Below are 25,766 nucleotides of genomic sequence, written 5' to 3' on the forward strand. Positions count from 1 at the left end.
ATACTCTTTTCTTTGTGCTATTTTTTTACAACTATGACTTGATTTTTCTTAAATTCTCTCTTTCATTACTCCCAACCACATTTAAGATCCGACTACATACTTGCCTAATAAATTAAACACTTATTATCAATTAAGAAGTAAAATTAAGAGTATGACTGAAAATTTTAGTTATACATTAACATAGAGTCAGTACAAAATAAAAATAATTATCCTCTGACATAAAATTCAGGCAAACCTAACTTGTTTAGAGCAGAAAGGAAATAAATTCTGGAGATGAATGCTTTTCCTTAAGACACTAAATTAATGGCCTAGATGTAAATACAACAATTTACCTCAACATAATAAAAAAAAAAGTCTTGAGCCAACTTCTTAATTAGTGCAAGGAGAGAAAAACTCACAGAGGAAGCTGGGAAGACTATTCACTAACAAACAGATAGAGACACTCAAGGGTCTCTACAATGAACTTCCACTCCCCATCCTTCACCTCTTAACCTATGATCAAGTAGTTAAATAAAGTGAAGAGAAGAAGTTTTGCACACAGTGAGTAGCAGATTTCTGTGGAAGAAGTGTTGGGGATGTTGTTAGTAAAATAAATTTTTTGTTACACTCATTACATATAATATTGTTATATTTCTTTTAAACAAGTTAAATCTAAATGTTGTCTACAAATTCAATATTTATTGAGCAGCAAAAGTCCATCTTTTTCATACTTGTAATGATTTATAAGGCCATAGACAAATTCACTGAGCATCTGTCTTTATTCTAATAGTAGTGGAGGTTTGGAAAAAAATCAAAAACATTCCTGTTATAAATGAAGGAAGTATGTCCATGAAAATAACTTAAACTTTGAAAATAAGGATTATGATCAAAACACTTTGACCAACTTTTTATTTTACAAGTCTTTGCATCACCTCTTCCCCTTGTCCTGAAATTTTTCACCTATTCATTACCTCCCATATTAATCTTTCCATTTGACAAAAAAAATAGAAGTCACATGGGGCAAAAAACAAAACAAAACAAAACATTGGTTATTGTGTAAAACATTTAAAGATTTAGAAGAGTTTTAGTAATTATTTAATCATTGACCTTGTCTAAGAAATAAATAAAGGACACAATTCAAGGAAGCAAGGTTATTTGAGTGACTCAGAAGGCAACAGGAGAGGGATAACAAATAGAACTGAATGGGAGAGAGGACTGTGAGGCTGCATAATTTGTTTATGAGTTTGTAGATAAACCTAAATGATTACCAGGAAAATGTGCACATTTGAACCTTCAAAAGTAGATCCATTTTTGCAGTCTCTGTGAATAATACTAAATAAATTTAGTTATCCTCAATTTCCTTAATAAATTAGAAATTGTGCTACTGGTATCCAATTATTAAAAACATTTATAATAAAGGTTTTCTCTTGCTCTCATCCTAAAAGTATTTAATAACTAAAAACTTTTGAAGATTTTTCTGTTAGAATATCAAAAATGCACACTCACATTTCAAATTCTGTTATGATTTGGAATAAAAGAGATCAGTTTCAAATCTTCCAAGAATATATTAAGTTTTCCTACAATTATCTGTGATTATGGTGTCTATGGTATCAGCCTGGGGTAACCAATACAGTTGACCAATACATATGTGACTAGTGAACATTTGAACAGTGGCTAATCTGAATTGAGATATGCTTTAGGTGTAAACACACACTAGATCTCAAAAACTTTGTATGGAAAAGAAAGAATGTAAAATATTTCTTTAACAAATTTCTATGTTATGTTATTGTATGTTAAGATAACATTTTAAATATATTTGATTAACTGAAATATATAATTGAAATTAATCTCACTTGTTTTCATTTTACTCTTTTCACATGGTTACCAGAAAATACAAAATTACCTATGTGGCTAACATTTAAAGCCTGCATTATTTCCCGAGTGGACAGTGCTGATGCAGAAAATATGTAAGCATCTTAGAATAGGCACTATTTTCTGATTTATTTATTTCTGTATCCCATGCAATAAAACTGTGCCTGGTACATAGGATACACTAAGTATGCAATGAATAAATGACAAAAACCATGATGTTTTGTCCCCCTCACCATTTGACCTTGAAAAGATTTTAAATGCGTGATAGAGAACACTGGTAAAGAATTAAGTTAATTTAATGGCTATTATTCCAGAAAGTACTTCACAATAAAAAGATCCTCATGTTCTTATTGTTTTACTCTAAAATTTTAATACACAAACATCCTCAAGTAAAAATACTATGATCAAAACTGTATAAAACTATGATAAAAAAGTATACTCAGAATATTTTATATTTCAACAATGCGATTATTTTAACAAAGTATATTTTGTTCTGCTGCTAAATTATACTTAATTTAACAAATAAAAATAACCAAATCTAAGACTTGATTGAAAATAGATCATAAACCTAAAAACTAAAACAAATAAACTGAAAATGAATGCAAAAAATAATAACTTGATTTCTGTTGTCAAAATACAATGAATGGATCATAATATATTTATGGTTTGGGGTAAAATTCAATGGTATCAAAGGGCATATCTATTATAATAAAATAGTGTATACTAAAATTATGAATAGTTCAATATATTTTCTAAATAATGTATTGTAAAGACTATTGTGGAAGGAGTTTAACCAAGTACTAGACAATGGCAAATTTCTTTGCTATGTAATGTTATATAATTAAGAATCAGTTTTTATTAAATTCACACCTTTTAAAATATAGCAGGCAAAAGGCTGGCATGTTAAAGCATTAAGCATTTATGTGATTATAAAACACACATGCACACACACACACACACCAACACTGTAAGGTCTAAATGAAAGAATAACATAATGCAGCATTCAAATGCTTATAGTAGGCATCAAATTATGATAAATATTAAACATGAGTGCTACTTTGTGCATTGCTTTTTACTGACATATCAAAACACAGAAAATATAAGATTGCCCTCTTAATAGGGATTTAAGAATTAAAAGAGTTCACAAAGTGCCCTCTCTTTTCAAAAGGTGGACATGAAAAACACACAATGAAAATATGACTAGTGGATGCAAAAGCCAATTGAAAGAGTTCCCAACGGCCTAAGCTGTAATGATTTGAGCAACAAAATAAAAACGGAAGTATCGGATTATAAACCAAAGTATTAAAATTATTTTTAAGTTCACACTACTATAAATAAATGATTAAATAAATAAACAAATGAACAAATAAATAAGACTAGACAAGTCTGCCATGCAGAAGTCCAAAAATGTATACCGTTATTCTTTGTCAAGGAGGTGAAGCATATCTCAGCTCATGAACTATGGAGTGCACATGGTGACTTTATTCCAAAGTGTGGAGTAGGGAAACAAGAAAAAAGAGTAACTTTAGAGAGGAGAAACTTGACAAGCACTACCTGAGCCAAAGATCAAGGTCAATATAAACAGTGAAAAGTCACGGTGATAATCGGTATCCTTTATATGATCCGGTGAGACTAGCACTTTACCTCTCCAGTATTCTTTCCAAAAACCCATGAAATTAAACTGTTAAGGTCACACAAAAAATACAAGGGAAGACTGAAAAACTGTCATAGTTTAAAGGAGCCTAAGGAGACCTGAGGACTAAATGTGATGTAGAATGCTGGATGGGATCCTAGAAGAGAAAAAACTAGCAATTATGGAAATCTGAATAAGGCGTACGTACTGATTCATCTTTAGATGTGACAGTTGAACTATAGTAATGGAAGATGTTAACAGCAAGGGAAATCGAGGGCAGGATGTATGGGAATGATCTGCGCTTTCTCTATAAATCTAAAATTATCTCAAAATTAAAAGTTTATTGTTGGAAATGAGGGATAGCTGCCTATCCTTCAGCATCACTTGGCAAAGGAAGGAAGTATAGGAAACAAACTGAATGGTTAAGGAGTATATGCAATCGCAATCATTCCTTCACTGTCTTTGTTATCAGGGGCAATATTACCTTCCTCGTAGGGTTGTAAAACTGAATTGTGTTAGCCTGGGTAAAACATTTACCATTGTACTTGATTTATATGGAATGGGCTAAAAATTATTACTATTAATACAAGTACTAGTAGTAGTGCCATTCTTTCACAACCTCCCAAAAGACTGACTTTTTCTACAAATATCTGCAGTATACGTTTTATAAGAACATAAAATCAGAGTCAGAGCTCATCAGCTGATGCTAACAAAATGACAATTTTATGAGCAAGGTTAGAAGGCCTTAAAAGTATGAAAGAGATGTGTTTAGAAAAAGACATGATTACTTAAGAAGTATTTGAAACTTAAAAAATGAGGTGAAGGAAGAAAAAATGTAAGTAAAATCGTTAAGCTCTGAACTTCCAAGCATATAAAACAGGAAAGTGACAGAGTTTGAGTGTCATCATTATTTATTAAGGTTATTGAGTTCCCAATATATTGTGTCAGACTCTGAAGAATACATAAAGAGGAGCCTTCTACTACTGGTGCTTTAGGCAGCAGTCAATGAAACCTCAATTTCCCAGCACTAGAAAAGTCAAAAGAGATATACTATTCAATATCTCTGGTCAGTAATGTACCTTTGGACAGTCACTTCCAGAGTGTGAAAGGTTTATATTTAGATTATGTCAATGCCATGGACCTCTGTCCACAATAAAGCTGTGCTTACGTTAATCTGTTTACATATGGACCATTTTTTGTCCTGTCTTCTTTCTTCCTTCTTAATACATCTGCAGATCGAGCTATAGACCTGAAATTCCAAGATCAGTTATTAACCCCTCGTTCCCTTTTCTGACCTTGCAACCTTCATTCCCACTGCACTTGTCCTATCACTATCCCGTTTCAGATCCCCACAGAGAATACAATGTAGGAGTGTGTGCATACAGCTAAGAAAACTCAGAGCTATGCACTTATCAGTAATCAATGGCAGACCACCAACTACCATCAGTGTTTACTTGCTTATAGTTCACTGTAAAGTCTACACTATGAAATTCTCCTGCTTCTACTTCTGAATGGTGCTGTGAGTTTCATAAGACAATTTGATCAGATTCACTAGCAATGAATCTTGTACCTCTCTCACCAGCCCTCCTGTGCTGCTTGGTAATGTTTCTAGACAGATTTTTATTCCCTATCAAAATTATCAAAATGCCAATTCCAAGTCTTTCCCCTACACTGAAACTTCCAAACCCCTCCTTCTGTATAGATGACGGCATTCCATCCATTTCCCTACATGAAAATCATCAGCTCCTTTGTGTCTCACCCAGAACTTTCCACACTTCTTTTCATCACAGATGATGAGGCTCCTTTCCTTTCTTTAGGCTTGGCTTCTTATCTCCTTGATTTCATGCTCCCTGACTGCTTTATCAATTATCTTTTCTTCCTGTGTTTTCCATATCCCTTGACTATGTTACACTTACACACTTAAATCCATACAGAACAGTGTCCCTGAATGCAGCATACACATCTATGTGACAACTATATAATAGTGCCACCCCACTCTCCACTATTAGTAGGATGGGGCATTATAGAATAATTAATCTAGCATTCCAAGTAATTGTTAATTTTAAGATGCTCATTAAATCCTGGGGGCAATTATAAAGAAGGAACATTTTCATAAGACACATCAGTTCTTCTGGAAAGGTCTCTTTCCCCATATTTCTCTCTCACTACCTCAGAAATGGAAGCTTTCTCCAAAGAGCTCTCATACAAGTCCAGGTTTTCTTAAAACAAACAAACAAACAAACAAACAAACAAAACTCTCACAAACCTGCTTGGATAGGCTTTTGTCTCTTTCAACTCTCACTCTGGCTTGGGTTTTTATGTAACATATTATTTGAACCTTTTTAAAATTTTTCTTACAGTTTCTTTATGTCCTCTCATGCAGGTTCTAAAGAGCAAGGAGAAGTTGGGAGTTTAAAGGCCAAACAAGAATCCTTTCATATCAGAAAGGTAGGGTCTGGAGAGAAGATTACAAAATTTATAACCTAGTCACTTTTATTTATTTACTTTTTTTGTACATTCTGACTCTTACATATACTTTCTTTGAATTAGTAAAATTTGATTCAGTCTCCTTTTTTCATTATTTAATCTCAAAAAGTACAGCCCATTTTTGCTCCTTTATTTTTTCATTACCAACTCATTATTTAACTCATTGCATTTATGTGCCCTTGACTCCATTGCTATCTTCCTTTGGAAATTAACTAGTGACTTTTTACTTGTATTGTTTTATTTTTATTATTTTTATTCAGATATTATTGCCTGAGCATAAAGTGCTCAGTGTGTTAATTTGGTTCACTTACATAATGCAATGTGATTATCACTGTAGCTTTAGCTAAGGATAGTGTATTACAGACTTCAAAACGGCTAGCAAACTAGATGTTAAATGTCCCACATCACAAGAGAAAAGTTCTGAGAGGTCCTAAATGAAATTACAACAGGCCAGAGAGTGGGAGAAAGAGACAACGGCAGCACTCAGTTAATAGCTGCGGGCCAGAAAAACCTCACAAAAGGTTACTTACAGTCCTGAATGTATGCTGAAAGTTTGAGTCAAGGTCCACAGGGCTATCTAAAAAAATAGCTGACTGCCAGACACTCCCGCATCCTGCTTATGCATGAACTTTCTGGACTACTGCCCCCTACCAAACCAGAAATAGTAAATATTTCTTCTTTGTGGACTACACACGTATCTTATAACTACCCCTGCTTCACCTTTTCCCACCCCACCCCCTTATCTAAAACCAATGTAAATTCTTTCAAAACAACTCACATCCTTCTTCCCCAAATCTGTGTATAAAACCCCCCTCAGCTCCCGGATGGCAGACATGTTGGTCTCCTCCATCTCTTCTCTGCTGGTTGTTTAGACCATATGTCTCAGGACCTACTCTTTTTTTCCTTTTTTTGGTAGCATGTGGCTCAGTAAGCTCTTTCTTTCACCAAAAGTTTCGGCTTTTAATGTTTAACACACACACACACACACACACACACACACAGATAATCATGTGATGTGATAGAAGGATTAACTAATGACATCTTAAGGATAAAACCAACAACTTTTTTTCAGACCTTAATCCTCCTGAGCTATAATTTAGTTTTTGAGTCTCTGAATAGCCGATTTCTTGATAAGACTCTTCACCTCTATGCTGTTTTGATTTCTAATTGTCCTCTGACTCTCTGATCATCACTTTTTAGTCTCCTTTCCTTCCTTTCACCTTCTGAACTAGGCATTCTATTGTTGACTGTTTCCTTCCTTTTACCTATGTTTGAAGCAACCCTGATACCTTCATGATCACCTCCACATACACCTCTCTAAACTCAGCATCTGCTGGTGTCAAACTGGTCTGCTCATGTGTCCTGGAGCATATATCCTGAGGCTTTAGACCTCCATTCCCTATAGTTGTTTTCATTCCTGTCTTCGCTCCTAGTTTACAAGCTCAACTTTCATCTTGCTGTCTCTTCTTCCCAGAAGCTATCTTTTATTATGCTAACAAGAAGAAATTCCTCCCTCCTCTGATATTCCATAATACCCGATCTATACTTCCGTTTTATATTTTTCTAAGTAAATATGCAGTATATCAATCACATTTTGCACACGGTAGCCACTCAGCTGGGCAAGAGCAAACTAAAAACATGTTAGCAAAGGATGATATACAAAAGTGGTACAGATGAGGATATATTTCAAAAGAAAAGGGGCTGGCGGGTAATACTGGTAACACTAAAATCTAAAAACAGCATTGGACAAGTGGAAAAACACTCTCCATTTTTTACCAAGATGTGAAGGAAATGACAAAGGATGCCCTCCATTTGACAGAATTTTTAAGGAAAGTTTGTCAGCAGAGGGGAGGAAATTTATAATTTGTTGGGAGTGGTAGGGGTTTCAAGGCAAGAATTTCCAGGGGAAATGGTATGAACTGCCAGAGTGGACAAAGGTCATACATTGGAAAAGCATGGATTAGGGATATATGGATGGGAGAAAGCAAAGAATGAAATTGTACCTAAAAATGGGGGACCTAAAAATGGGGGAGAGGGTGCTAAATAGAATTAGAATCCTGAGAGAAAATCCTCAGATGAGCACTCATTCTTTAGTGATGAAGAAGCAAGAAGAAGAGCAAAGGGCACTGGCTAACGAGGAGGGTATTTCTACTTGAGGAAAATATTTCATGGTTTGAACTAGCTTAACCAGTTTTTCCCTTTTCTTGTCAGGTGTTGATTTCAGCTGTTGTTTTCAGCAGTGCTGTGTCTCCTCAAGGGAAGTTTCCAGATAAATGTCTCCTGTGGGCTGCCAATGGGTCAAGTTTACATCTTGGCTTATCTGTAGCAGAACAGATAAAACCCTTTGAGGACTGGAAAGTATTTGCCTCTTGCTAAGGGGAGCTGTATCTCTCCCAGCTGGAAACATAGCTGTGGGCAAGAGCCAGAGAATTCTCAGGTGCACACAGATCTAAGTCCATGCAGGAAGGGCAAGGAAGGAGCCTGTCCTCCTTTCCATACCTGAGAGGTTTAACTACCAGCATTCTTGCACCTGGAACCAGAAATGAACTCCATTCCATTATCTGTAATGAAGTACAGCAAATGACAACTTAAGAAATAAAAATCCTTTGTACAATGGGTAATAAAAAAATCTAAGATGAGCATGTTTATCACTATGAAGCAGAAACAAAAATGCAAGTAGCTCTTAAAGTATGTATTGTAAAATAAAAGGGATACCAGCATCATTATGTTGTGCTAGCATACCTCTGTCAGTATCTGACGTTTGTCTATACGCAGTGTGTGTACGTGAATGTGTTTGGGGCTGGAAGGAGATAGCTGTAATTTGTCAATAAGTTTCCCCAAAGACTGTTTTAAAATACCACTTAAGAACCACTCTTTTCGAGGTTGTGAATATTTTTGGAGTCTAGGTGGGACTGAACACACAAGGAGAGCATTTATCTTTGCCCAGTACCATAAGCATACATATCCCATTACTAAGAAATGAATATTTTATAGATCTTTTTAGATGGGTTGGATTTTATAAATTACATAAAGTCCTTCTCAGAAAAATCCTCTTCAAAAATATCTTCTGGAAGTACCAGTTCCTTTTGTTTTATTTTTCAAATCCTCATAACTTGTGAGTCATCAGAACTTTCATCCTTCATAGAACTTTATCAACCTTACTTGATATCTGCTTTATACTCAGAAAAATTTAGTTGTCTCTCTGATCTAACCATTTTTTTATCCCTGCTTAGATCTTTTCTAATGAGATGTCAAGGTAAGGAACATTGTAATATGTAGACATATATACGATAAATACCAAAGCAGTAAATATAATACCTGTATTATATTAAATATATTTACATAAATATATTTATATTATATTGAAATATAAATGTTAAATATATACTATAATAAATTTGATAACTTTGCCAGAGGGAGAAACATGTCAGAATCATCCTTGTTTCCTAATCCATTGCCTTATGGAATATAACAAGGTATAACCTCTGTAGTTTTAGGACTGTTTAACCTCTGAGATTATTCCTGACCTTAGACTCAGAGCCCTAGACTTAATATCAACCCCATATTTAGTCGCTGAGATATAGCCACTCTGGTTATTCAGACTTCTTGAGACATAGAGTCTCTGGTTTCCCAAGACCCTGCAAGGCTGCTCTGTGCCCTCTCATTTCACTAGCCCTTGTACTTGTCACCCATCAGGCTCTGTAGGCGCTGACCTGCCTGGGCTGCCAGATCTTGACTTGATCTCTCTCACTCGTGCATTGTTCTTGGTGTCAACCACATTCACCTATCTATTGGCCCCCAAATGTGGTCATTCATGGCTTGCCTCCTCCAGCTGTTGCTGAAGTTTAGTTTGTATACTTGTCTCTATTGACATTAATGCTCTAAGCCCCCAGGGAAGGGAGTCATTGACTACTCTTTTTAACTCTAGTGTGACCGTAACTTCAAATTTTGGACTTTTAAATTGTGAGGAAATTTAAAGATTATACAAGTCATCTCATGTACAAGAGATTAGAAACCTGAAGTATAAAAATACTTGGCACAGCTAGAAATAAAACTAGAGCTTTCTAATTCCCAAGTCTGTGGTTTGGTCACTAAATCATGCCTGTCTTTGTCCAAGTATCTGGAGGGAGACGTTTGACATCTTGTGGCCTTAATTTTCCATCTTTATAGTAGAAATAGCTTCTAAGGTCTCTCTTAAATCAGACTTTGTGATTCATTACTGTATCAATAGCACAAGTCTTTTTAACTTCCAAATATATAGAGAGATTGATTCTGTGAACAAATGAAATGGTTGTTTTAAAAATAAAACTATACAGGACTGATTATTTATTTCAAAATATTTGTGCTTAAAAAGTTTAAGATGAAAATAGGTTCAGCCAGTTTGTTTTGATGATTCTGAGAGGCTTAGATGCAACCTCAGCATCTCTTTATATGCATATTTTAGACTATTAGCATTTATCAACAAATATAGGTGTCTAATAAAGTAAATAAAATGGTTTTCAACAGCAATCTCTTTTTAGTGACGAATTAACCCTATTGCTCAAAATTTCAAATAATTTCCATTTCATCGGTAAAACTGAAGACATTAAAGCAGCACGAGTCGATGAATGAGGGTATGCCAAATGCTATTCAATTATGTAGTTGGAATTTTTGTTCTCTGGATGAGGGCTTAAAATGTAACGTGGTCATATAACAACGTCAGGGCTATGTAAGTGAATGGCATAAAGAAAGTAGGGCATAATCAGGTCAATTCCCATTACATTAAATAGCAGTTCTATAAATATCCCTGTGTGAATAAATTCTAAGCCATAAATAATAGCTTATTTATGTTAAGTAGTACTAAATCATAAAGGTATTTTTTGCTCATTTTTTGTTTTTTTTGTTTCGGTTTTTTGCTTGAAAAAGGAGGGGTCATACATTTTCTAGAGCTAATTACTGACGTTACTAATGCTCCTACCTAGTTAGTAGAAGTTGGAAATAGCAAGGAAGAAAATCGTATAGAAATTTCAGAATTTCGTCAGATACTATTGTACAAATAGAGCATGAAGGTATTTTCAGTGAGCACCAAAGAAATTATCGAGGATGGCTGCAAAGAAGAAAGAAATAGAAAGAATAAAGGCCAGGAATAATACTGTAATTCCCCCTGTATCATGTTTGTCTCCAGGTCTGATAAGAATACTAATAATATATGGTGCAAATTAAGTTGGTCTTTCAGAATAAAAGACTGAAAAACTGAGGAATGTTTCTGTCTATTTTAACTATAATACAACTGACCCTCTATCATCAAGACTTCAGGTTTCAAATCTCATCACCCAACGATATGGTTAGAGATTAAGATACACTAAATTCATTATTTCAGAAGTGTTGTAATTCTGGATGATAGTAACATTCAAAATAAGTTTGTGGAAATGGGTGCTTCAGAATGACCTGGCAGGCAGGTCATTACAGGTAAGAACATATTCTTTGTTAGACATGTATAAAATAGTTCAATGTAATATGGAGAAATAAAAGAGAAGGAATCTGAGAAATAACTCTGAGTTATATCCATTTAAAAATCAGAAAACTTTGGTATGACTCCAGAATTTAAGGCTGTGATCTTCTCTGGGACATTCTCTTGAGTGCTGCCTGTCCAAACACTTAAACTTGAACTGTTGTTGTTTCTTTATATGCCTGGTTTCATGCTAGGTTATAAGCTACCTACAGGTAGAGAGCTTATGCCTTCATGTTTTTTTCACAGTACAATGTCAACAGATAGCAGCCCATCAAAGACCATGCTGGTTCCTATGTCCTAGCCCCTCTTAAATCCATGTCTAGTGTCATTGTTTTGGTTGTAGATATCACAGTCACATTATCTCCTGCCTAGACTGCAGTACCCTATGGTCTCATTCTTCTCAAACTCATTCTCTCTTCTTCAACAAGAGTGATTTATTTTTTTAAGATAAATATTATTCCCCTGCTTTTCCATTGAAAACTCTGGAGAGCTCCCCTTTCCTATAAGGAAAATTCCAAGTTTCTTAGCATGGAATTTAAAAATTCCCAAGTCAATTCTCACAGCATTAAATCCTTCCTCTTCTTTTCCTTTCAGGTTGTTCCATTTCAGCCACTCCTCCTCCCACCTGGACAGCCATTTCTACGTGATGAATGCTTAATCATTCTTCAAGATAATCCTTTAGACTGTCTTCTAAAATAATACTTCCACTGCTTTTTATAAATTTTTTAAAAATTTCATCTTCATCATTTTGGGCACTTTATTTATAGTTAATGTGACAGACATTATTAGTGAACACTTATATTATGGATCCTTTCCTTCTGGATTATGTTTGAAATGTATTTCCCCCATCCCTGTGAAGGTAGGCATGGCCATATAACTTGCTATGGACAACGAACTGTTTGGGAAATAAGTTATGGGAAGCATTTAATTCCTAATGCCTACCTCTCTATTTTTCTCTTCTCTACTGAAAGACGAGTAGAAGCACATTTTGCTAAGAAATTTCAATAATAAGCCATCTCATGGAGAACAAACAGTTGGCCTAGGATATACATAGCTCAGACTTTTAACAGATTGCATTTAAGCCCCTGGAAATTGGGGGTTGGTTTTTCATTATCCTCGATGGGATCATTAGTTTACATTTCCTTCACCCACACTAGACTGCAAAGTTCTTGAGAGCAAATACTGTGCTCACTGTGTGCTATACAAGGAGGAAGAAAAAAACCTGAGAAATTAACTGAATGATATAATAGCCTAAGTGTGACTAATGGACATTTGTCCCTTGTTTCTTTTTATCAGCTATAAAACCTCTTGTAATTTTATTCTTCTGTCTCCACTTGTTCCTGGTGCCGTGAAGTCAGTCTGACTGATAGCAAGGTGAAATAATGCAATTTGTCATCTCCTGAGCTGCTGCTTCAGGGTATTTTGTCATTATCAAATGAAGTAGACAAGGAACCAATTTCAAAAGGCTTACTGTAGCAATATATATGCATCTTAAAAGGTAATCAAGGTAAATTGAGTTCATTTTCCATGAAAACTTCATGTATGGCTACTGAAAGAAATCACTTTTGGCAGACGCATTTCAAGGGCAAAAAATTATAGGTGCAAATAATATGAATAGTAAATGTATTTTTTTCTCATCTGGAAGGTAAAGTTCATCTTTTCAGCAATAAAAATCTGTTAGTATTATACTTGCTCTCCTCCTTTTGCTCAAGTAGACACCAGCAAACCTTTGCATAAATTTTTGAACTATAGCCAAAACAAATGCATCTTTGATTTATTGTCTCCTAATTTTGCTTGGCTCGGGGTTTTTCATATAGCAGAGTTTGAGATTCCTCTCTCAAGCCACTGTCAGGACTGGAACGCATTCATCTAAAGATACTATTAGGGACCTCCGTGCCCTATTTTTAATGTGTAAATTCCAATCATAAATCCACACTTCATTCAGAGGCCTTACCTATTGTTTGGTAATTTGTCAAAGATTTAAATGCACAGTATAAATTTCTATATGTGAAAATAAGTAAAGGCAGTCCTGAATAAAGTTGTCACTTTTACAGCACATTCTAATTTGCTCTGAAAACTTAATAAACACCTCATAGCTTACCTTTCTTTATCAGTAAAATAAAAAATTATCTGAGAAATGTTTCTCAGGATAGGTTTCAAAATTTAATAATGCCATCATTCCTTTGATGTAATCAGTCAGAATACATATTATTATAAACTAATGAGTTTCCTGTTAAGAGTACATTAAATAAATCAAAACTAAATGCTGGGTTGCCATTATATATCTCATAACAGCAAAGACTATGTTTTATTTATTTCTTAACTTACTTATTCACTCACTCATTCACTCACTCATTCCATAGAAAGAAAGGGAGATTTGTTGTTCCACATATTTATGCATTAACTGGTTGCTTCTTGTATGTGTTCCGACTGGGAATTGAACTAGCTATCTTGGCATATTGGGACAACACTCTAACCAACTGAGCTACTTGGCCAGCAAAGACTATGTTTTAAATACAGTGACTCTAATTTCCATTTTAAATGCGTATATTTGAAACAGTGATATAAGTGAAAAAATTACATTTCACTAGTTATTGTACATTACAGTAGTAGATACATTAGAATTAGAAACTCAGTGCTTTAAAAATGGTTATGCTTATTTGGATTTATGATGTAACTGTTTTAAATAAATTTTGAAGTATTAGTTTATTTAAATTCTGATGTTAAACATTTGCAATGTAAGGAATGTAATGTGGCTCCTTTAACTATAGCAGTTTATAAAATATGGTAAATTGACTTGTAAAACAAACTCTTGGGTAGGTACAACTATAATTAATTCTAGGGTTTGTACTTGAGTTTCTAATGATAACTTGTCATCTTTTAGGAGAGAGTATGTTCTCTTTTCTATAAAGGCAAAGTGGAAAGTCTACTTTTAAAATTTAGAAAATATAGGCAAGTTGATTTGTGTCATGTTTTCTTGCTTTAAATGTTCTTTTTATTTTGCATTTATAGTGAAATGAGTCAGAGGTATGGAAAAATTAATTTGCTTTTCAAATGACTAGAAGCACCAACTAAGTCTATCCCTTTAAGTTTTTCTAGAATTCTAGGTATGTAAAGGTGCTATTCATAGTTGCATAGAGAAAGGCCATTACCCAAGGAAATACTTCAGGCTATCGAAGCCTGTGTTGCCCATTCTGCATGGTATTTGACTTTGGGGTAAGGATATTGGTGAGTTATAAACCTCCTTTAGACAGCTCAAAGGATTAAGTCTGATAGAAATGTTATATTTTTTTAAAGGAGATAACTGCATATAAAAAGTATGGAGGAGAACAAAATTTACTTTCCTTCATTTTAAAATAGGATTCTATATAAATATTTTATAAATGAGCATTCGGCCATCTTTATAAAGGCACCTACTTTGAAGAAAGTATTTTGTTTACTCTGCATAACCAATTTGGAAAACATACACATTCTTCTTAGTTATGTTTACCTGTCTGTGGTTTATGCCTGGCATGGTAAACTAAATGACCGAATGAATGCCAGCCATGGATGCCAGCCTGAAGTGATTGTAGCAGTACTTTTACTAGGATTTCTAAGCTTCAGAGTAAATATGGTAATTAAAAACCCATGTACAGAATTAACTTTTAAATTGGGTCTATATTGTAGCTCTCCACTCTGGAGTAGAAAAAGCAAGGTTCGACTTAACAAATGTAAATAAAAGGGCAGAAATAAGTAATAATGCAAACTCATTAGAGAATATGACTCTGGACCTTTGGAAGGTTGGTTTGTGTATGTGTGTGTGTGTGTGTTCATTTGACAAAGGGGAAAAATCTTGAATTTTGGATTTCAAAAAGAATTATTAGATTAAATGTTAGCAAACTTAGGTTATACTTAAAAATGGGGAATTATAACAATTTCATTCTAAAATGCTTAGAAATTTAGAGGAAGGTAGTGTATTGAATAAAACATGGCTACAATAGTTTGCAGCTCCTCACACCAAGAGGCAACTCTTTTCCAATGGCATAATCTGGTCTTAGCCCTGGGACTTGCTTTAGCCAAAGGACATTAGTAAATGTAAAAGAAGCAAACATTTGGAAATTGCTTGACATTGGGTTTTTTCCTACCTTATTTCTTGGAAACTTAAGGCCACCATATACAGAAGGCTAGCGCAGGAGAGAATTAGAGATGTGTGTGGCAGAAGCAAGCTGCTCCGAGATCCACTAGAACAATGACCCTGCCAAAGGCCAGATATGTGAAGAAGATCATCTTAGACTATCTCTGTCCAGCTGAGCCATCAACTAATTACAAGCTGGCCTATATCAGAAATAATGCCATACCAGAAGTAAGGTACAACTAATCAACAGAATGATAAGCAAACTTATCTCATTAAGTTTGGAGTGGTTTATTTCATAGAGAAGGGAAACTCATGATAATTTACCAGAAATATTATCTATAAACAATATTACTTTAGAATTCAGAAAATAAAAAATAAAATTTAACCTCTTCATAAGGTTAAGTCTTAGATCTACTTAGAAAATCCTGTTGTCTCACATCAGGTTTGTCAGAAAAGGATAATAAATGTATGACATAGCACACCAACACCAAAAAGTGAAAAATATTTTCAATTTTGCGCATCAACTTGGAGAAATTGGAAGTGGAAACTTGGATTGCTGGACTAAAAAGTGTTTAAGAAGCAACAGGAAAAAGTACCATGATTGATTAATATCAGTCAAGGACCATTGTGATAAATCAGAAAGGTGGGGTCATTGCAGTACCAAAGGTTGGTCTGAAAGGAGGCCAAGGGGATGGGATCCAATATGGCAGAGGAGTAAGTGGAAGCTAAACTAACATCCTCCCAGGACCAATCTGGAATTACAACTAAATTGTAGAGAAATCATCCAGAATAACCAACTGAACACTAGCTGGAGAGAAGCCTTATAACCACGGACAGACAGAAGAAGCCACTTCACCACAACCTGACTGGTAGGGAGTGCAGAGAAGATACAAGAGGGCTGACTGGGCTCCCACAGGTAGCAGCTGAACTGCTGGAGGGATATTTCAGCAACTGGGGTTCCTCCTGAGAAGTGTGGGGTATAAACCCTAAGCTGGGCTCCTTCCCCATAGCCCCAGAGCTGGAAGGAACCCATATAACATTAAGCTGTGAAAAGTAGCAGCATTTTTGTCTGCCAGGGAGAGACAGCTGGAGACGCAGAGAGCTTTTTAAAGGGACAAAGTGCAAAATTTCTTTTGTGCCACTTACCCTGAGAACTGGCAAAGGGAGGGAAGAGTGGACTAGAGATGCATGAGGAGAGTCTGGGGTTGGTGGAATTGGGGAGAAAACTCCAGGAATAGCTGCCAGGATCCCTGTGCTGAGTCATTCCCCATATTGCAGGAGCCAGCCAGCTCTCTCAGACAGAGCACTCGTCTCTGAATGGCATCAGCCTAAGGGGAAGAAAGAGCCCCACCTGCAGCAATTACTCTGCCCCACCCTGTGGTTCCTAAGCCAGGCTGCTGATTACAGCTTGATTAGATTAGATTAGCAGTCAGTCATTTTGATGACTGATTAGTTTAACAGCTAAGGTAGAAAATTCAAAGCAGCTAAAATGGGAAGACAAAGAAACAGACCTTGAATGAAAGAACAGGTGAATTTTCCAGAAGAACTAGATGAAATGGAGGCAAGCAATTTACCAGATAGAGAGTTTAATGATTATAAGGCTACTCAAAAGCACAAAAAAAGACATAAACCATAAAAAATGAATACAAGAGCAAATAAATAATACACTAGAAGGAATAAACAGTAGATTAGATGAAGCAGAGGATAGAATCAGTGATTTGGAAGACAAGGTAGAGAAACACCCAGGCAGAGCAGCAAAAAGAAAAAAGAATTTTAAAAAATAGGGAGAGCTTAAGAAACATTTTGGACAACATAAAGAAAGCATAACAGGATCTGCACCATCAGAATACCAGAAGAAGAGAGTGAGCAAGGGATAGAGAAACTATTTGAAGAAATAATGACCAAAAACTTTCTTAATCTGGTGAAAGAAAAAGTCCCACAAGTCCAGGAAGCTCAGAGAGTCCCAAACAACTTGAACCTGAAGAGACCTATACCAAGACACATCATAATTAAAATTACAAGGCTTAAGTAGAAGGAGAGAATTCTAAAAGCTGCAAGAGAAAAGCAGGTAAGTACCTACAAGGGAGCACCAATTATATTGACATCTAATTACTCAACAGAAAGATTTCATGCCAGAAGGGAATAGCCTGAAATATTCAAGGTGATAAAAAGCAAGGACCTACAACCAAGGCCACTTTACCCAGAAAGGTCATCATTGAAAATTAAAGAGAAATAAGGAGATTCCTAGATAAGAAAAAGCTAAAGGAGCTTGTTAACACAAAACCAGTACTGCAACAAATGTTAAAGGGCTTACTCTGAAAAGAAGAGAAAGAAAAATAAACCCAGAGGAAAAGAGTGTAACAATAAAATCCCACTATATGCATATCTATCAATAATCATCTTAAATGTAAATGGCTTAAATGCTCCAACCAAAAGACAGAGGGTACCTGAATGGATAAGAAAACAAGACCCATCTCAGATAGAAAGATACATGCAGACTAAAAGTAAAGGGTTCAGAAAGGTTACTTCATGATAATGGAAAAGAATAAAAAGCTGGGGTAGCAGTACTTATATCCAACAAAATAGACTTTAAAACCAAGGCTATAACAAGAGCCAAAGAAGGACACTAATAATGATATAGGGAGCAACCCAATGAGATGAACCCTAGTAAACTTTTATGCACCCAACATAGAAGCACATAAATATGTAAAGCAAATCTTGATGGATATTAAGAGAGAGATGAACAGAAATACAGTCATAGTCGGGGATTTTAACATTTCATTGACTTCAATGGATAGATCTTCCAGGAAGAAAATCAACAATGATACAGAAGCTTTAAATGACACATGAGATTAAATGAATTTAATTGCTATCTTCAGAGCATTTCACCCAAAAGCATCAGAATATACATACTTTTCAAATGCACACAGAACATTTTCTAGAATAGACCACATGTTAGAACACAAAAAAGTCTCAATAAATTTAAGAAGATTGAAATCATATCAAACATCTTCTCTGACCACAATACTATGAAACTAGAAATCAATAATAAGAATATCAAAAAATATGCAAAGACATGGAAGCTAAATAACATGTTATTAAACAATGAATGGGTTAACAATAAAATCAAAGAAGAAATCAAAAGATACCTTGAGACAAATGAAAATGAGGACACAACAATCCAAAATCTGTGGGACACTGGGATAGCAATCCTAAGAGGGACATTCATAGCATTACAGGCCTATCCCCCCCACCTTCCTGGCCAAAAAAAAAAAAAAAAAAAAAGACTCAAATAAACAAGCTAACTTTAATTTAAAATAACTTGAAAAAGAACAATAAACAAAGCCCAAAGTGAGTAGGAGGAAGGAAACAATAAAGACTAGAGCAGAAATAAAAGAAGTCTAAAAAAATGATACAAAAAAATCAATGAATCCAACAGCTGTTTTTTTTTAAAGATAAACAAGACTGACAAATCTTTAACCAGACTCATCAAGAAAAAAAAGAGAAGGGACCCAAATAAATAAAATTGAAAATTAAAAAGAAGAAATAACTGACACCAAAGAAATTCAAAGGATTGTAAGAAAACATTAGGATCAATTATATGCCAACAAACTAGACACACTGGAAAAAATAGATATATTCCTAGAAACATGGAATCTTCCAAAATTAATCATGAAGAATCAGACAATCTGAATAGACAGATTATGCTTAATGAAATTGAAGTAGTAATTAAAAAACTCCCAACAATCAAAAGCCCTGGGCCAGATAGCTTCACAAGTGAGTTTTTCCAAACATTTAGAGAATAACCTCTCCTTCTGAAACTATTAATTAAAATTCAAGAGGAGAGAAGTATCCCAAACTCATTTTATGAGGCCAGCATTATCCAAATTCCAAAACCAGATAAAGGCACTACAAAGAAAGAAAATTATAGGATTATATTCTAATATTCCTGATGACCATAGATGATAAAATCTTTAACAAAATATTAGCAAACAAAATACAGCAATGCATCAGAAATATACACCATGATAAAGTAGGATTTATTCTGGAAGTGCAAGGTTGGCACAACATCCACAAATCAATAAATGTGTTTCCCCACATAAACAAAATGAAGAATAAAAACCATATGATCATATCAATAGATATGGAAAAAACTTTTGATAAAATCCAGAGCCGATTTATGATCAAAACTCTCAGCAAAGTGAGTATAGAGTGACCATGCCTAAACATAATAAAGGCTATATATGACAAACCCACTACCAGCATTATACTCAATGGTCAAAAACTACAAGCATTTCCCTTAAGATCGGGAACAAAACAGGGATGTCTGCTTTCACCTCTCTTATTCAACATAGTATGGGAAATCCTAGCCAAAGCAATCAGACAAGAAGAAGAAACAAAAGGCATCCAAATTGGAAAGGAAGAAGTAAAAATCTTTTTTTGCAGATAACATGATACTGTATATATATAAAGAACCTCAAAGATTTCACCAAGAAACTATTTGAATTGTTAAATGAATTCAGCAAAGTAGCAGAATACAAAATTAGTATCCAGAAATCAGTTGCACTTCTACTTGCCAATAACAAACTAACAGAAAGGGAAATTAAGAAAACGATTGCTTCAAAGAGAATAAAATACCTAGGAATAAACCTAAGTAAGGATGTAAAAATCTGTACTCAGAAAATTATAAAAACTGCAGAAAGAATTATAGAAGATACAAATAAGTAGAAGCACATACTCTATTCATAGATAGGAACAATTAACATCATTAAAATGTCCATACTACTCAAAGCAATCTATAGATTCAATGCAATTACTATCAAAATTCCAATGACATATTTCACAAAACTAGAACAAATATTTCAAAAATGTGTATGTAACCACAAAAGGCTCCTCATAGCAACAGCGATTCTGAGAAAGAAGTGAGGTGGACTGCCTCCAATGCCACAGCTTTGTTGAAACACCCTGTCCAGCAGAGGTTTCAGGATCACGGATGAGAGAGAACAAAATTACCTGGACACTGTCTTTTGTCTGGAAGGAGAAGAGGCGGAAACTCTCTAGTGAAGAGCCCTGAATGTTCCCTCTTACTCCCTTTTATTGAGGAGGGAATTTGGGAGATACAAGATTAAGATTCATAAATCATTAATTAGCTCCAGACACTTGGGTTACAGTTGACAGTTACTGATTACAGATATCAATGCAAAAAATACAGTGACCATTCTATGTCAAGGCCTGTTAAACATTCCAGCACCATACTGACATCAGGTATAAGGCTTCACACATTCTTTGCTACACACTGTTTATAGTTAACTAAGAGATAAGAAAAGAACAGCAAGCTTTAAAGCATACTATGCATTCTTTAAATCTAATTCCCATGGGAATCCTCTGAGCGGCCTTTGAGTCATGCTTGCCTCTGACCTTCCTGGTTATCCAGTCAAGTCTTACAGGCTGAGGGGCCTGGTTTGTGGCTTGGGCTACAGTTCTTGAAACCAGAAAGAGTGGTCTCCTACCAAATAGAACAAAGTTGGAGGAATCATGCTACTTAATATCAAATTATACTACAAGTACATAGTAATAAAAACAGCCTGGTATTGGCATAAAAGCAGACACATAGATCAATGGAACAGAATAGAGAACCCCAAAATAAACCCATACCTTTGTAGTCAATTAACATTCTACAGAGGAAGCAAGCACATACAATGGGTTAAAGATAGTCTATTCAATAAACGGTGCTGGGAAAATTAGACAGATAACATGCAGAAAAATAAAACCAACTTCTTACACCACACACAAGAATAAATTCAAAATGGATCAAAGATTTAAATGTTAGACCAGATACCAAAAAATCCTAGAAGAAAACATAGGCAGCAAAATCTCAGATATTACTCTAGAAATTTTTTAACGGATATATCTCCCAGGCAAGGAAAACAAAAGAAAAATGAACAAATGGGACTACATCAAACTAAAATGTCTTTGCACAACAAAGGAAATCATCAACAAAATAAAAAGACAACCCAAAGAATGGAAGAATATATTTGCTCATACATCTCATGTGGGGTTAATATCCAAAATTTATAAAGTACTTTCAAAACTCAACACCAAAAAAAAAAAAAAAAAAAAAAAAGTTAATGGGCAATGGAGCTGAATAGACACTTCTCCAAAGAGGACATACAAATGGCCAATAGACATATGAAAAGATGCTCAACATAACTAATCATCAGAGAAATACAAATTAAAACCACAACGAGATACCTTCTCACACCTGTCAGAATGGCTATCATCAATAAATCAACAAACAACAAGTGCTGGCCAGGATTTAGAGAAGGGAATCCTTTTGCACTGTTGTGGGAAAACAGATTAGTGTAACTACTGTGGAAAGCGGTATGGAGATACCTCAAAAAATAAAAATGGATCTGCCTTTTGACTCAGAGATCCCATTCTGGGAATATATCTGAAGGAACCCAAAACACTAATTCAAAAGAACATAAGCACTCCTATTTTCATTGCAGCATTATTTACAATCACCAGGATATGGAAGCAGCCCAAATGTCTTTCAACAGATGAATGGGATATTTATGCATTGGAATTCTATTTGGCAGTAAAAAAGAAGACAATTTTACCCTTTGCAATAGTATGGATGGACCTGGAGAACATTGTGTTAAATGAATAAGCCAGTCAGAGAAAGACAAATACCACGTGATTTCACTTATATGTAGAATCTAATGAAGAAACTGAACTAACAAGCAAAACAGGACAGACTCCACATGGAGAGCAGATGACAGTTTGGGGATGCGGGGGAAAGCGGTAAGGGAGGTGAAGGGATTGAGCAAAAAGGAAAAGGATTCTTAGACATGGACAGCAGTATAATAATTTGCGGGGGAGTATAAGGGGACTAAATGGTAATGAAACAAAATACAAAATAGATTGAATCAAATCAAATCAAATCAAATCAATTCAAATAAAGGCACGAAGGAGTGGTCTTCTCATGTTTCTAGTAGTGTTCTCAATCCTAAACAGAACCACAGCACTATTTTTGAAAACTCCCTTTACTATCCTAAGTTAAAATGAGAGGGAATGTGATTTCTCCAAAAGCTATCATTAAAAGACCTTAATTTAAATATAAATGAGAAATAAAAATAAAGTAACTAATAACAAAGACAATTATATTACATTTTAGACATATTTTTATGGAGCTGTAAGAGGAGTCTGAAAATTGTATTAGAATATGCAAAGAAGACTCGTCGGCAGCCGTCCGTCTCGAGAGACGATGGTGTAGCTTCTTAAGAGTCTATCTGCACCGCCGAGAATGGCTGTGCAGTCTGACTCAGGAGTGACATGGTATCTGTCTCCTCCCGTGTTGAATCGACATCTTGCGATGACGCTGAAGCTACAGAGCCTGGGCAGGGTAATATGGAGGGTCTGCTGTTGCCCATGCAGCAGACCCCCCCTCTCTTCGCAGCTGAAGGGTCCAAGGGAAAGACGGAGTCAATACAGCTTGGCTTCAGGTGCGCCGCAGGAGTTGCCGGTGTTGACTACAACGTCAAACCGCCTTAGGGACTCCGGCTCCGGATTTTCTGTCGGGGTTTACTCCCTTAGCCTTTCCCCTGAAGAGGTATGCCGCAAGGCAGCGGAGGTTTTTTGGAGTCAGAGTTTTCCTTCTCTGATGTGCCCTGACTGGAAGATCGAACCAGCGACACTTAGCTCGCAGGCCGACACTCAATCCACTGAGCCAAACCAGCCAGGGCTAGCAAAGAAGACTAAACAACAAAATATTAAGTAAATAAAACTATAATTACCTCCAGGAAAAGAAATTGATTTTTTTAGATTATACATTTATTTTCTATTTTATAATTTTGCCCTTATTTGTATTTTGTTTTTCCTACTTTTCTTAAATTAATTTGCACTTATTTTTAACATGATATAAGGAGTATTTAAATATAATGAATAATTATAAACATTTTAATATATAAAATTTATGACATAAAATTTTTAAGCACATATTTATAACAAATTTTCACATGTGAAATTTCTATTATTAATTAGTTTAAAATATTTTGCAACTTCCATTACTATATCTTTATTGGTTGTGAATTTTTAGCTGCATTTCTTAGTTTCCAAATTACAGTTGAATATATCAACATTTCAAGTACATATGAAAAAAATTTCATAACTGAATAATGCATGTTATATATGCACTTGAAAATGTCAGTGTCGGAGGCAGTGGTTTACTTGCATAACTAGGCACTTATGTTTATCACAATGTTTATATTCTGTATATACTTACTGATTTGTTTTTTGTCTGTTTGTATTGTAAGCTACTTGGAGAGGTCTGTTGAAGTCTTTCACTATGATTTTAGATCTATTATTTCCCATGTAATTCGGTTAGTATTTATCTTATATATCTTGGATCCCTGCTGTTAGGTTCATACAGGTAATAATGCTATCTTTTTAGCACATTGACCCTTGCATGATTATGAAGTTCTGTTAATTATCTCTTGTTACATTTCTCATCATTCAGTTCCCTCTATTTCCATTACTAACATAGTAGCTTTCTTTCAGCGTGATATATCTCTTCCCAGTCTTGAACTTCTAACCTTTTTGTGTCACTATAGTTAGTGCTTTTGTCAGTAAATGTGACTATTTTTTAAAATCAAGTCTTACTGTACTATGTTAATTGCAGCATTGTGTAAACTTACACTAAATGTATTGTTTGACATATTTGGTTTTATATTTAGCTTTTACTATTTTATTCTATTAGTCCCACCCATTTTATGTTCCTCCTTTTTGTGAATTAATTATTTCACTATCGATCCATTTTCTTTTAATTAGCTTATTAATTATAATTCTTTACAATGACTTCAGTGATTATATTATGCAACTTTGATTTATTACAATTAGAAATAAATTATTTCTTTACCTCTTACCTGAACATACAATGACCATTTTTTTAAAAAAATAAATTTATTTATTTGTTTGTTTATTTATTTATTTTTAGAGAGAGGGGAAAGGAAAAAGAGGGGGAGAAACACATCACTGTGTGGTTGCCTCTCACTCATGCCGCCAACTGTGGACCTGACATGCAACCTAGTCCTGTGTCCTGACTGGGAATTGAACCAGCGACACTTGGTTCGCAGACCAACACTCAATCCACTGAGCCACAGCAGCCAGGGTACAATGACTTTTCAATACATTTACTCTATATATTCTCCTTCCTCTTATTGTGTTATTTTGCCATGCATTTTAACTCTATGTAAATTATATGCATACCAATACATTAATATTATTGTTTGTATAATAAATATCTACACATATAATTAGTTTTTCTAGAGCTTTCATTCCCTCATGCATTTAACTTCCAACTTCGATTGATCACATTTCTGTCTGAGGAATTCCCTTGTCATGCTTTTATGTAAGTGTGGATATGCTGAGAATAATTTCTTTAGCCATTGTTTGGGTGCAAATATCTTCATCTTTTTTATTTCTAAAGGATATTTTCACTTGCTATATTATTCTAATGGGGCAGTTATTTTCTTTAAAGATGCCATTCCATTTCATTAACCACTTCTTTTGTGTCTGTTTAAAACCAGTTCACAGTCTCAATATTCTTTTACCCCTCTGCTTTCAAGACTTTTCCATTTGTCTTCTCTTTCAAGTTTTATTGTGATATGCTGATGTCTGAATTTCTTCATATTTAACTTGCTTTGGATTCATAATACTTTTGGTTTGCATACTTCAAGTCGTTTTAAGTTGGGGGAGTCTTAAACATTATCTCATAATATTGCTTTTCCCTCTATTTTCTCTTTCCTTCTGTGACTCCAATTACATGTGTTTTAGTTGTCTTTACTAGGTCACACATGTCTCCTTACAGGTTCTTCTATGCTTTCCACATGTTCTTCTCCTTCAGCAGAGATTATTTTTACTCACCTATTTTTTTATCCATCATTATTTTAACCACTTTTCAGTTTTGTCTAATCTGTGGGTAACTATATCTGTTGAGTCATTAGTTACCATTATTACATATTAGCTCAGGAATTTCCGTTTTTTCTTTTCCATTAGATAAACTGTTCTCTGATAAAATTCTATGCTCTTGGACATATTGATCACAAATTTATGCCTGGTTTCACAAGTAAAACACCTGGATCATCTGTGCTTTGTTGTTATTGATGGTTTTTCTGTTATTTTCTTGAGAA

The sequence above is a fragment of the Furipterus horrens genome, unplaced genomic scaffold, assembly GCF_987537825.1.
Source record: "Furipterus horrens unplaced genomic scaffold, mFurHor1.1.pri manual_scaffold_6, whole genome shotgun sequence".
NCBI classification, from domain to species: domain Eukaryota; kingdom Metazoa; phylum Chordata; class Mammalia; order Chiroptera; family Furipteridae; genus Furipterus; species Furipterus horrens.